This window comes from Drosophila serrata, unplaced genomic scaffold (genome assembly GCF_035046125.1).
Source record: "Drosophila serrata isolate PLE 108 unplaced genomic scaffold, ASM3504612v1 contig_156, whole genome shotgun sequence".
NCBI lineage: Eukaryota > Metazoa > Arthropoda > Insecta > Diptera > Drosophilidae > Drosophila > Drosophila serrata.
The window spans coordinates 1016821-1031351 of NW_028257054.1; the positions used below are offsets into that span (position 1 = coordinate 1016821).

General features: G+C 34.5%; 1 protein-coding gene across 3 annotated transcripts in view; it reads right to left on the reverse strand.

Annotated features, from left to right (window-relative positions):
• Positions 1 to 14531, reverse strand: part of Antp (homeotic protein antennapedia) — a 152593-nt gene that overhangs the window by 116616 nt on the left and 21446 nt on the right. For 2 of the 3 annotated variants that reach the window (XM_086826260.1, XM_086826257.1), the window contains exon 1: positions 9311 to 10329. The exons of the other annotated variant lie outside the window; for it this stretch is intronic. The gene's annotated coding sequence lies outside the window, so the exon portion shown is untranslated. Of the gene's footprint in view, positions 1 to 9310; positions 10330 to 14531 lie in introns of those variants that run through there. 3 annotated transcript variants of the gene reach the window in all.

Below are 14531 nucleotides of genomic sequence, written 5' to 3' on the forward strand. Positions count from 1 at the left end.
TTTAATCTTTCTTTTCTTCAATTTTCCAACTTTAGATACCAATAAATATATTTTGCAATCTCTCAATCTCAGCTAGCGATTTTTCGCCACCAATCAACTTCAATTTCGCTTAACATTTCTCTCTCTCTCTGTTTTTCTCTCCGATTTCCCTTAAAGCCCGTACCTCCAGCAAGTATCGACCCCTGGGCTGAAGGACCTCATAAAGCTTTCGACTCGAAGGAAACCAATTTGTTCTGCCGTTTGATTTAAACGGTTTTATGGCCCATCCTGTTGTTTTCACTCCATGTCTTCAGGACTGAGGATACTGAGGACTGGGACTGGGGACTCCCCCTTTCGGTCTGTCTGAATGTCGACGACGACCACGACGCGCCCTTAAGTATGCCACTCACAGGGTGAGACCACCCATTCCACCCCACTCCCCCCAAAAGCAACCCAGAAATCCCAACCAACTTCGACCACTTGGGACTTTGGCAAATTTGCAGCATATGCATGGATGATAAGGACAAAGGACATTTCGGTTTCGCAAGACATTTTGGTCAGAATTCAAATATATATATACATATATATATATATATTTTCGACCATGTGTGGGCTATCGAAGCACCCTTCTCCTGCAGCCCCCTTTAACCACTACTGTGTGTGAGGGGGTGCAAATGGCAGCCGTAACGGTTTAATCTGTTTTAAATTATTTTTCCTTTTTCGGAATTTTGGGGGGGGGGAGGAAGGAGAGACGAAGTGAGCGGTGCAAAAATCCAAAGAAATAATCGGATTTGCACACAACAAAAAATTAATAACTTGATCTTAGAGATGTTGGATTCAAAAAAATTTTGAAAAAAAAAAATTGTACATATATTTGTAAAAATATTGGGTTAAATATAAGATAAGAAAAATAATTTAGAATATATTTTATATACAATAAAATATACTAATAAATGTCATTAAAAAAAAACTATTATGGTTATTATGTTAACCTTTTCTTACATGCTTAAATATAAGAAAAAAAAAATATATTGAAAACCCAAAATGTTTTTAATTATACAAAATAAAATAAATATCATTTAAAGGCACAATTTTACTATAAAATTAACTAAATAAAATCACAAAATGACGATAAAAGTACCAAACTTAAGCCAAATTTAGATTGTATTTATATTTATCTGTTAAATCTGTTTCCTATTTCCTATAACGCAAGATATATGGATACATTTACTTATCCTGCTTTTTTTTTTCACTGTAAAACAATATTTGGTAAAAAATAAATTCCTCGATCCTCAAATTTTTTCGGGCATCTGCATCTTTTTTGGGTTTCTCATAATTTTTTCGGATGGAGTGCGCTGCCCTTATAATCCTTAAACAATGCTCGCTGTCTTTGTCATGCCAAACACTTGCCTTCTCCCTCTACCCAAAACTCTCACACTCACACATATACACAGTATTCGGATATGAAGAGTATCTGTGTGAGGGTCTCTCGCTGCCTGCCATCAAGATTAATTTTAGACGAGAGAAAAAAATAAAGGAAAGAAATAAGTCAAAATGATTAATGGGCTTTAATTTTTTGTTGCTCTCGCTGTTGCTCTTCCTTCTCTCTCTTTCTCTCGCACATGTCTCTTGTCTCTTGTCCCTTTCTCCCACCCTTGTCTCCATCCCTATTCCCACTCCCTCTCCCGCTCCCGCTCCCTCTGCTGTACTCACCCCCGCTTGAAGGTTGAGAGTTTTCGGCTATCCAAAATAGTTTCGAAAGGTTAATGCATCACTTTTAGTGTGTGTGTTGTGCTCAACCATCTTGGCTATCTCTATCTCTATCTATCTATCTCTCTCTCTGTTTCTCTCTTTCTCCCTGGCAGCTGTGCCGGCCGCCATCCCGCTCCATCCCTTGGACCGACGGCCATGCCGGCTGTCGGTTATTGAAAGTGGCAACGGAAAGGAATTATGGCCGCCGCTTTTGATGCTGCTGCCACCTTTTTGATAATGATTACTACTAGGAAATGGAATCAAGATCAGGGAAATTGTTATCAAAGCCTGAAGGATATTCGAGATCTATGAGATATATGTGTATGTATATCTCTTAAGACATTTAGTAAACTTTTTGATTTTTCATTTACTAAAATTACAGAAGCAACAAAGGATTAAGTGAAGAAATAAGTTCAAAAAATAATATAACATCAAATTATGATCAAAATAATTTGAGCAACTTCACTATTATTTTGAAATATTCTTAAATATTAGTTTTTTATTTAATATAAAGCCTTGAAAACTATAAAACTTATGTTCTTAAAAGCTATAACAATATAAAACAAGTTAACAAGTTAATGTTTTTACTCCAGACCTCAAAACAAATTTGTAATTAAACTACAATTCGATTTGAAATTAAATCGACACTCGATTAATTTTAAGAATTATATTTAATATAATAAAATACATTAAGAAACAACCTACAAATAAATAACCATTTCTTATTTATCTATTCCATGATTTAAAGAAATTCTGGTTAACTTTCTATGAAAGCTTTGCTTTAATTTATTAAATGTTATTAAGAATATAAAAGATATTTTTAACATAAGAATGGGAATATATATACAATGTTTCACAACTTTTTATAGTTTGAGAAGGTTGAAAATTACTAAATTAGAGAAAGATATTATGTTTTCAGTGATCCTATCTACATCTAAATAATGATACTTTAAAACCAATAAATAATTATATTTTTCATCTTGTTTTAAATTTATATTATATCTTTTAGATTAACCTTCTTCCATTCTTTCCAACTTCCTATTCAATTGAAAATTTCAGCTAAAAACAGAGCACAAATATGGTGAAAAGAGATTTTTGGGGCTAACACGATTTCTTATATTTCTTTAGGGTTTTGACTTGATATTCCAGTTAACTCTTTCCTAAGATTGTTTTATTTTTGGTTTCTTTTATTTCTTTCTTTCATTTTTTTTTTTTGTGCGATTTTGTGCCCTTTTAATTGTGAAATTTCCACGAAATTTTGCGATGCGACTTTCAGTGAGTTGATTCGTGTTTTTCGAGGCTGACACGATTCCGCCAAAAAGCCAGACCGCCAAGCCAAGTCAAAGTCGAAGACGGAGTTGGACTTGAAGTTGAAGTTGAAGTTGGATTTGGATTTGGTTTTTATTTATTTTTTTTGTTTTTTTTTTTTTTTTGTGGGGTCTCCAAGTGGCAAGACCGAGTGCGGGGTTGCGGCTTGGGTCAGTGAGCAATCCGGACCGCATTTGTGTCATTTTGCGACAACTTTGACATGTGTGACATTGTTTTTTCCTCAGTATACATATATTTCTTTATCTTTTCCTCTTTTTTTTATTTTATTTGCGACATTTTCGTGTTGTTTGTCGAGTTTTTTGCTTTTGCGGCTTGCAGCAACAAAACAACAAAACGAATTATTTCGGTCTTTTTTTTTGTATGCGAAAGAGACTTTTGCCCATGGCTAGTTAGTTTAGATACATAGATATAGATTACGTATATGTGTAGATATGTGTTTCAGCTTTGCCGCCCAGCTTTTGGACAACATTTTGCAGTTCTTTATGGTTTTAGTCTTGTTTTTTCTTTTCTTGAACTGTTCTTGACTCATTTTTATATTCCTCCAGCTCGTGCTGCTTTGAACAATGAGAATTGTATGTGCGGCAAAGCGCGTTTGAAATTCAAGATGCAGATCCCAGATACAGATACAAATAGTTAACAAAAAAATACCCAAAAAATCCAGAGCGTTGCTAATTGTTTGAAAATTATGGAAAATTCATATTTTGTCATATTTTGTTTGGACATCTTCGACGTTGCCACCCGCTGTTGCAATATGCAAATATTTCTCACATATGTAGCGCTTCCTTTTTACCGAAGGATGTTATGCTCGAGTTTCCTTTTTCTTACACAAAAACACTCACAGCGAGCATAAGAAAAAATATCAAGATTTATTTCGTGTTTTTTTTTTATGACTTATTGACTTCTTAGCCCAAATAAATCATTGAATTTTCTCCATTGTGATGTGTTTGTGAAAATATTGGAAGTGAATGTGATTTATGGTGGAGATGCACACGTGGTGGAACAATTCTCACGGTGGGAAATAATTGAAGTAGTAGGAAAAATGCCATAAAAGATAAAGAAAAAGGGAAACTCTGAGGTCACCAAAGAAGGTGCAAGTTTGAGAGGAGTTTTCCTTAGAGGAGATATTGCCAGAAATATTTAAGAAATCAAGAAGGAATTTACAGGGTTTTCTTAATTAAAAGCAGATCTTTAGGAGTTTCAGGTTAAAAATATTAAACAAGGAAATGAATAATGGATTATTAGTACAAGATAAAAATCTTAATATAAGATAAGTTTGATATTAAGATACGATTTTCAGAATTTAAATAAGATCATTAACTAATCATCTATTCCATTGCATATATTCATATAAGATACATTTTTTAGTCGCATATGAAATGTATATCATTTTTACGAGTTCCTTATTTACTTTAGAATGCAATTCTAAAATCTTTTGCCAACAGAAACTCCTTTTAAATATTCTAAAAATTAAAAAAACACTCTTCACATAATTTTCAATATTTTTAATCTAAGTAAAAACCTCTTAGAACCTGTTTACCAACTTTATGGCAATCCTTAATCCTTTACAACAATGCAACAAACAAATAAAATCTAAGCAGTCTCTTTGATTTATATCCAAAACACAAGTGAGGATAAAAACATGGATGGAAACTGCATCTCGAGCACACACACACACAACACACACACACACACGAAAATGATTTGATTTATTATGAATTTCGTTTTCAAGTTGAAAGTAAAAATCTTGAAATGCATTCGAGGCTATTTTGCAGGCAAGAATCGGTTTCGCCGGCTTCGATCCCAGATCGACGACAACAATGCGAGCTCATAAATAATAATTTGAGCGAGAGAGAGCACAGAATTCTGTTCTGTTGGGTATCTAAAAAAGACGACGGTCGAAACTGTAAAAACAGGTAACCTTCGAGATACAGATACAATGGCGTAGAGACGTGGCTCTAAAGCCAAAAAGTCATGTACTTCGAACTCCGACGGCTCAGAGTTCAAAGTCGGATAATGGACGACTATGGAGATGCGTTTGGCAAGATATCCGCACCAAATTGCCACTGCGAAGGACGCATATTAATTTTTATGACCGTTGAAAATGACGATTGCATAACTGACATTTGCCAGGTGACTTCCCTTAATGACCTTATATGATTTTGTCCTCGGATGTCGTGACAAGTGACAAAATCGGGAAAAGGTATCATAAAAATCTATATATTTTTGAAACAGCAGGTTTTCACTTTCGGTTTCGGTTTCGCTTTGTTGTTTTTGCATTTTCAAGGACACTTTGGGCATTAAAAAAATGGATATACCTTCGGAAAGGTGTTAGGTAGAGGCAGTGTGTGTTTTTGGGAATTTCCTTATGAGTGAATTTTGTGAATTTTCATTTCGTTTCCTGCTTTCATTTTTTTTTTTTTTTTTTTTGTGGAAGAGAATAGTGAGTGTTGTTTTTTAGTTTTCGACTCTTGGAGTTTTGAGTTTTTGCGTTCCTTGTCGCATATCTCTTTGCCATAAATCATTGTCACCCGCTTCGGCTGCGGCGCAATGTCACTGCGAGCGCTTCCCGCTGGGTTTCTGGCCCCGACTCTGAGAGCTCTCCCCGAGCTCCCGACTCCTCCCTTTTGTATTCTACCATGAACCTACCAAAAAATAAATATCTATATGTGTACGTATATGTATAAAAAACAGTTCGAGGCCCTGACTGCTTTTTGGGCTAAAACAAAAACTATATATATCTTTGGCCCTTTCTTTCTGATTTTTACAATGGCCAAAAAAAATGAATATCAGCCACTGGAAATTTCAGTCTAACAAAATAGTTGGTTATAAGGGTTTTGACTTTGTGTATCTCTGCAGGATCTGCTGATAGAGTTCTTTTAAAATCAGCTATATAGGTTATAAAAATCTGAATATATCGTAATATAATTTCAATATCATATTAACGAAATGCGATTTAAAATATTTGTTAATTCCAGGAATTCTAAATTTTGTAAAGTCTAAAGAAGTAATATATTTATTATATGTAAATATATTCTTGTAAAGTTTCTGCTTATTACATTTAAATGAGTTATTTTTTGTATAAATAACATATCTATAAAATTTCATTCAATTATTTTCTAATTCTGAGCATTTAAATAAATAATAAATATTTGTAAAGAGAAATATGTATATATACATTTTATTTATGATATTTTATACATATATTTTGTAATGGAATTTGTTTATACTATTTATATTTCATCAAATAATTTTGTAACAAATTTTAATGCATTTTTGGCCTTTACATAAGAAATAAATATTATTAAAGGGAAATTTATATATTATAAAATTGGATTTTTAATTTCTTAGGTTTAGTTTCCCAATTTTGCTTTAAGAAGAACTTTATTCAAAACAGAAAAATACCCAAATGTATAAAAGAATCTTGGGTTTTTCCAGTTTGTATTTAAAATTAATTTAAAGTTCCTAAAATGTTATCGTAATCAATTTAAGGGTAATTTTTCAATGTTAAAGCTTTTAAGTCTAGGAATACTTAAAGTTTTCAGTCAAAATGAACATTTTCCAGTTACTAAGAAGTACGTCAACTAATAAATGGAACAAATTAGCAATTGTAGAAAAGATTTTCAGGCTAATTAGGGTTCCCTGAGAGGTTAAATCGATAAAGAAAATACACCAAAAGTCCGCCATTTCCGGCGACTTGGCTTGGCCTTATCAAGGTCCAGTTCTCCAGGGCCCAAAAATACGCTTGACTATCCCAAAGCAAGGCGAAGCTATTTTTTATGATCAACAAACAAACACAAAAAAAAAACAATACGAAATCATTTTGAAAATGCCGTTTCTGGTCTTTTGTTTTTTTTTTTTGGCTTATAAAATGTGCTTTATGTGTGTGAAATTTCGGTATTTTTTTTTGTTTTATTTGAACATTTGCTTTGGCTTGCATATGATTAATTAGCCGTTTCGTGTTGCCATCTATCAATGTGCGGCTTAAAATATAATTTTAATTTCAAATGCGAACCAAACAAGTTTTCTTTTGTTAAAACTTTGTTGTTGTTGTTAAGCTCACTTTATTAACAACAATTTCGTTTACTTTTGTTGCTTAGTTTTGTTTGGGTTTTGTTCGGTTTTCATTCGAATCTCTGCGGTTGTGATTAATGTTTTTACAAAAGAGTTGTCGCCATTTTAATGCCGACTTATAAATCTTTACTGCGGCTTTGTGCCATGAGTGTGAACTTGATTTAGAATCTATATTAAAAAAAAGGAAGTTGTTAGTCATGGTTTTGTGTAAGGGAACTACAGTTTTTTTGGATGAGAAGGAAATGTATTAGTTATTAACAGGTTTTATAGGGAAATATAACATTTAATGGCACTTAAAATTGAATTTTAAGAAGTAATTTAATTTCAAAGAACTTTCTCAAGGGGTTTCTTCACAAATGATGGTTGTAAATGTATTACAAATATTATATCTAGTAGAATAAGCATTTTCCCGTAAGTTTTCCAACATTTCCCTGCAATCTTTAACCACTGCCATTTGGGTTGCCTTTTTCCCTTTGACATTGTACCATAAATCATAAAAGTTTTCGCCTGGCAGACCAAAAACCAGAGTTTATGATTTTGTCAGCTGTGTAACATTTCCAGCTGATTAAATCGATAAATTATGAGAAAATAAATACCATTTTGATGCCAGTTATTTGATTGCGCAAAAATCGAAGCTGGCAAAAATGCAAATGGAAATATGTGTTAACAATAAACAGGCACCACAAAGTTCATTAAAACCAATTGTATATATCAGCAGCAGAAGGACTGCATATATATTTATAAAATAAAAAGGGGCACACCCGCTTTAAATGTTTATTAAATTAAATATAAATCTCAAACAATGGCTGCGGCGCAAGTGCAATGAGAGAGAGTGAGTGAGAGAGGGGGACAGAGTGTGGCAGACAGAGAGGGCGACAAATATGCAAAGGCCAGACAACTAGGACAACAACAACATGGCACAACAACAAGGACAATGCACTGCAACAATGGCCGCATAAATTTTCTATGCGGAGAATCCGAGAGTGTCCTGTGTCGTGTGTGTGTGTGTGTGTGGTCTCTGTGTGCGTGTGTGTTTTGCGAGAGAAATGGCTGCCCTTTCCCACGATTCGGAAGTGAAACTATGTTGCCCAGGATATGTGCAATAATTCAAAAACGAATCCCAAGTTCAAAGCGACCATTACTCGTGGCCAGTTCGTTCGGTTTGGAGCTCCGCTTTTAGCCTTCCTCCCCCCCCCTCGTAGCTTTGCTCCCCCTTTTCCCCTCTTTGCAAATTTATGCAAATGGCTAATAAGCCTGTCAACAGTTTGCAGTTTGCAGCCCAAATGAGTGATGACCTGGCCGTAGCATCCGAAAAACGCTCTTTGAGTTATGAAGTGTTGAATCCCCGAGTTTGGAGCACAAAAAAATAACTTCAACTTCAACACTTTGCACTTGGAGAAATGTCCTTTAACTATTTTTTATAAAATTATATCAATATTTTATGTACTGCCTGAATGATTGGTTAAATACTTATATAAATATAATAATTAAATATTTTATATTCAGAAATACAAGTTTAAACAGCTTTTTAAGAGAAGCAGTGTTAAATAAATGTAAAGATGAAAATACTTCGAATTGGAAATTTGTATATTTTTGATTCAAATTTATTTCCTTATTAGATTCTTGTATAATTTATTGTCATATGAATATAGATTTATTTTTAAAGTATATAAAAGTATTTTTAAATGCATAAATTGTTTTGAAAAGCTGTTTAACAGATCATTAAACTCTTATTTGCAAAACTAGTAAAAAAATATGTATGTATTCATAAAGGAAAAATAAAAGTATAATAAAATAAAAATATATTATATATTCCCGTTACAAATTATAAAAAAAGTATTAATTAATCAAAGGTAACATTTAAAAGTATTTAATATAATTTGGAAATTGGAGTTTAAAATGTTGAATATCCTTTACGATGGTTTCAGATAAATTTTAATATTTTTGTTAAAGTAAAATATATTATTATTATATATTATTCAAAAATGTTCTTAAGTGTCTTTAATCTATATTTGTATTTCGATTATTATGCCTCTGTCTAACTTATTGGAATTACATTTAAGATGAATATTCTTCACAACAAACTATAACTTATTTCCCTATTCTCTTCCAATAATTTCCATTTTCTCCAAGTGCAGCCTGCTGGGAAATTGAAAAGTCAAGCTCTCTGGCAACTTACCTTTTAAATCCAATAACGTTCGCTTATCCTTCAATCCTGTCGGCTTTTCTCGTATTTCTTAACTAACGGTTTACCTTGCACGTGCGCCAAAAATATAAAAACTTTGCCCGCAGTGGAAACCAAACTTTTTCCTCCTCCTTTTTTTTTTTGCTAGATATATTTTTTGCTTCTATTTTTTTTTTGGCAGTCCTATACGCTTTTTTTACTTTTTATGATTATTTTTGTTAGCTGTTTAGCTTTTGTTTGTTTGTTTTGGAGTATTGGATATTATATTGCTCGATTTGCGGGGGACTAGAAAACGTTGTTCTGCTGATTTCGCACTATATGTTTTTTATTTTTTAATTTATGTTTTGTAAGAATAGAATAATCACTTAGGCAGTAGGATTTGGCTTGATCAATTGGAACTTTCGGGTGTAGCACAGTTTAGCACAGATCCGCGATAACCATTTAGTGAGTAGATAATATTGCACAATTTAATATCGGAACAGAATCCGGAAACACTCGAAACGCGCGCGATTTTTTATGATTTCTTCTTGTGTTTTCTTTTGTTTTTGTTTTGTGACGATTATTGCGGTAAATCTGTCGATTACTGTAACGATTACCGTAACGATAACTGAAACGATTACTGCAACGATTATTATAACGATTTCGATGGCGGATCCAACCTGTATTCAGTGTCTGCGCCTTGCGAGGGCCAATGTGCGACTGATTGCGGTTCCTAATTCTTTACGATTATCGTTATGATTATTACCAGTATTATTATTATTATTATTATTATTACTTTTATGATCTGTCAATTGGAACAAGTTGTAGCGCCCGGTTTATGGGGGGAAGAAGAGAGTGCGCTGAGCGGAGCGACCGCGACGGCGGAGAGCGAGCGAATATTAAAGGCTGGACGGCCCCAAGAAGACCGTTAGATTCTCGGATTCTTTCGGGATCCCTCTCTCGCACACACACTCGCAATCGGACGGCGGCTCGAGTGCTTTGTTGTGTGATGTTGATTTCTTTACGACTCCTATCAAACTAAACCCATAAAGCATTCAATTCAAAGCATATACATGTGAAAATCCCAGCGAGAACTCCTTATTAATCCGCCGGCGTCGGCAGAGCGTCAGTGCGGCAGTGCGGCGTCGGGCCATCGGCAGCAGCGCAGTATATAAATAAAGTCTTATAAGAAACTCGTGAGCGGGAGAGAGCGTTTTATTTATGTGCCGCAGCGTCGGCAGCAACGCGAACAGCGGCGCAGGCAGTGACAGCCAACAGCGACGGCGACTGCAACGGCGACTGTGACAGCGGCTGTGGCAGAGCGCTGTGGCGCTCTTGGCCATAAAGTATTTTGCGAAAAAGAACCGTTCGTTCTGCTCTCATTGCCATTTGAGTGACTGAGCGAGCGAGTGAGTTAGCCGCTCGCTCTGCTGAGAACTTGACCGCGCTCTGCTCGCATTCAGGCACTCCCGCATTCTGGCATTTTCACATTACCGCATTCCCGCATTCATTTCGCCTGCGGTCCTGTCTTCGAGTCCTTTTGGTTATGGAGCTCAAAGGACAAGGAGTTTACGAGCCTTCATTTTTATGGAATTTGTAATATTTATTTATTTGACGGTATGTTTTTTTTTTATTTATTTATTATTTGTAAAGAACACACGATCAGCAAAGCACACTTAAGTAATGTATAGTTTTGGATTTTATAAGAGGTTTTAATATTAATTTAAATTCAGTAATTTAATTTCAACATAGATTTGAAATTTAAATCATAAATATTTAGTTATTTTTAGTGGCATATAATAATAATAAGGAATTTGATAAATAAATAACATAATACATGCATTTAAATTTTGGTTTGGAAACTAGTTTTGGTATTTTGTGCGGTTTTTAATTTTTTCCGTTGCTAAATTTTATAAAAATATATAAAATACAAGCTCTTTTCATATTCCTAAATATAGAATCTATATAAAAAACATTTTCTTGGAAGTTGAATAATATTTCTGTAAACGAACTGTATAAGTTGAGTATAATTATTTTAAACTCAAAATGTTTATGATGATGCTTATGATTTATCATAAATATTTGACCTAAGATCGTCAAGTCAATTAACTTTGGATTATTTTTAAATCATCTAAAGAATACATTTTTAAATTTGAAAATTATATTATTTATATTTCTGTTTATATTGGTTCCCAATTTGTTATTAGTTTTTTATTATTTTTCTTATTAAAGGTCAGTGATTCAAATAATAGATTCGATCATATAACTATATTTAATTATTTAAATCCAATATAATAGTAAAATACCAAATATTTATGATACGTTTTTGATAATAAATAAATAGACACAAAATATATTTCCGTCGGAATTCAATAAATATAAAAATTCCCCAACTAGACAAGATCGAATTAATTTCCCATTCTCCCCGAAAAATGATTAACCCATTGCTAGCTGATTTTATCAATTTGGATGTCTTATTATCGCTCCATGATTTTTGATAATCACGAAAATGATGGCCGCCGCCTTCTGTGCAATATGGAATCCAAAGCCTCCACTTGCCGTCGGCAAAACCATCATGGCCGAGTTTATATCTACGAGCGGCAACAACAAATCACACGCACTCACACACACGCACACGCCCGGGCGGCAGGCCATCACTCACACGCACACAAGCCGGGGCCACCCCAGCATCAGTTCTCTCGCTCGCTCGCGCTCTCGCTCTTTCGCTCTCACTCTCTCTCACAGCTGTTTTGGGCTGAGGAGCACAACAACACAACTTGGCCGACTTTGGGAGTGCAGTCGCTGTCTCTGTTGGCGTCGCTGCCAGCGTCGTAAACAGGGAGGAGTCCGCCACAGACGCACACTCATAAAGCATTCTCAGCTGTCGGAGAGCCCACACACACACACACACACACACATAGATACACGGACTGCCCGGCAAGATGGATGGCGGCGCACAAAGAGAGCAAGAGTGCGAGCGAGAGAGCCCGGGGCGAGTGCGAGAGAGATGGCAAGATGCGGCCGCGTTAAGTGTGACGAATGTGCCATTATTTTGCTTTATGTGTGTCGTGAGCGCGCCGCGCTGCTCTTTTTTCAATTGCGATTTCTCACATAAATTTACGCAGTCGTCGGACGTCGACGCTGGCCGCTCTGCTGGCATCGCAGTCAACGCTGGCAGCGAGTGGCGAGCAGAGCAGAGCAACCGCCTGGCTGAGGCAGAGCAGACCAAAGCAGGCTGAGAATTCACTAGCGAAGAAGAGACAGCGTTGAGAACTCGAGACTCTGAGTTTCCAATTGGAAAAGCACGTTTGCCAGCGGCAAAAATAAGTTTGCGAAATGCTCTCGAAATTCTGGTTGAATATAGAATTTTTTTCTTTTTTAATATTTGATATACATTTTGTTAGATTTATATTTTTTTAATTTTGTAAACTAATTAACTTTTTTTTATTTTTGTGTTATGTATTTTTTTGTGATATGAATTTTGGTTTCAAATGTGATTTTTTATATATATTAAAAAATAAAAATATTTAAATAATATAAATAAATTATAAAATATTTAAATAATATAAATAAATAATAAAAAATGTAAATAAATAACTTTTAATGGTATTTCTGCAGACTTTGCATACACAAAAATAAATAAAATACAGAACTCAGATTTATTAGATTCCTGATGTAATTTAGCCCCAAAGCCCATATTAAAACGAATACAACTTTTTGTGATTTATAAAAATATAAAAAAGTTCCTAAAACAAACGAAGAAATAATATTTGAAACTTATAACATTTTGTAATAATTTCTTTAGATATTTATAGAAGATTTCTTCTGAATTTAATTGCATTTATACGAACCTTTTGTTATAATAAAAATACTATTATTTTGGAACAACTCTTTGATAAATTAAATCTATATCTCTTTATAAGTTATTCAATATATGCTAAAAACACGTAACTCTTTTAAAAGGAAACCGTAACATTATTAAATAAAGTAATTGAAACCTTTATTAATTTATTTCAAATCAAAAAATATATAAACTTTTTTAACATGTCAAATATATATATGGTAAAAGATACTTGAAATTTTATAGATTTTGCTCGTTCCTCTAAAATTAAAAACCTATGGTAATTAAATGTATTGAAGTCTTACTATATATTTCTGATTTTCGGGATAATCATACATATAGATACATAAGTATTTCTGATAACCTAAAATTTGTGCCAACTCCCAAAACAATTTTACACTCAATTATGTGATGGCAATAAATATCAAGAAAACGAATGAATCGGTTTTAAAAGCACACTTGGCGCCTCCTTCCACATCCCTCATCCCACACACACCCCCTACACCCGACCTGAGCCATTCCAATTGGGACGTGCAACAGCCCCCCCCCCACTTCCCTCCCGTTGTTAAATCCTCCGCCGGAAAGGAAAGGTCCCCCTGGATGTTGTCCGTACGCATCGCTGCTCTTTGACAACTGTGCGACTCTAAATCATTCAATTCGGGCCAGGATCAGGCTCAGCTGGAATCGAGTTGGTGTCTCCTTGCCTTTGGATCCTTTTTGTCCCGTGTCCCCGTTGTCTGTGTGTGTGTGTGTGGCGTTCACCTTGGAAAATATTTTCACATGCCGCCGCCACCGCCAACAGACAATTCTCCCCCCAAAAAGCCAGCATTTCCGCTTCGGCAGAGTGCAGCAACAACTAAGAAAACAAGAGGGACAAGGACCTTCGGGACTTAAAAATACCATGTAATTAGAATATAAGAGTCCTCTTTAAGAGTAATGGAGAAGTAAGGGGAATTTTGTAGAATATTATAATATAAAAATCATTATAATTATGTTTTTTAATGATATAAACAAATTAGAAACTATAAAATGAGGTAATTTTTGAATATTAAACTTTATAGATTGTCATAGAAATAGCTATGCAAATTACTAGTTATTATAATATTTCCCCTTGACTTGAACTTCATATTTTCTCTCAAATAATATATATGAATATCTGATATACCCATTGAAACTCATTGAATACCCGGTATATATTCAGAGCAGCAACTGAGGCAGAGGCAGAGGAGACAGCGCGCGTGCCGTTCAGCTGGATGGAAGATTAAAAAAAAAAAAAAAAAAAAAAACTCCGGTACCGGTCCCAGTCCCTGGCTCCTTTTTCCTTCTTTCCAGTTCCCTTTGGCCCCTTCCAAAGCACTCTTGCAATTCCAGCAAATAAGTCAACCTGTGCGGGTA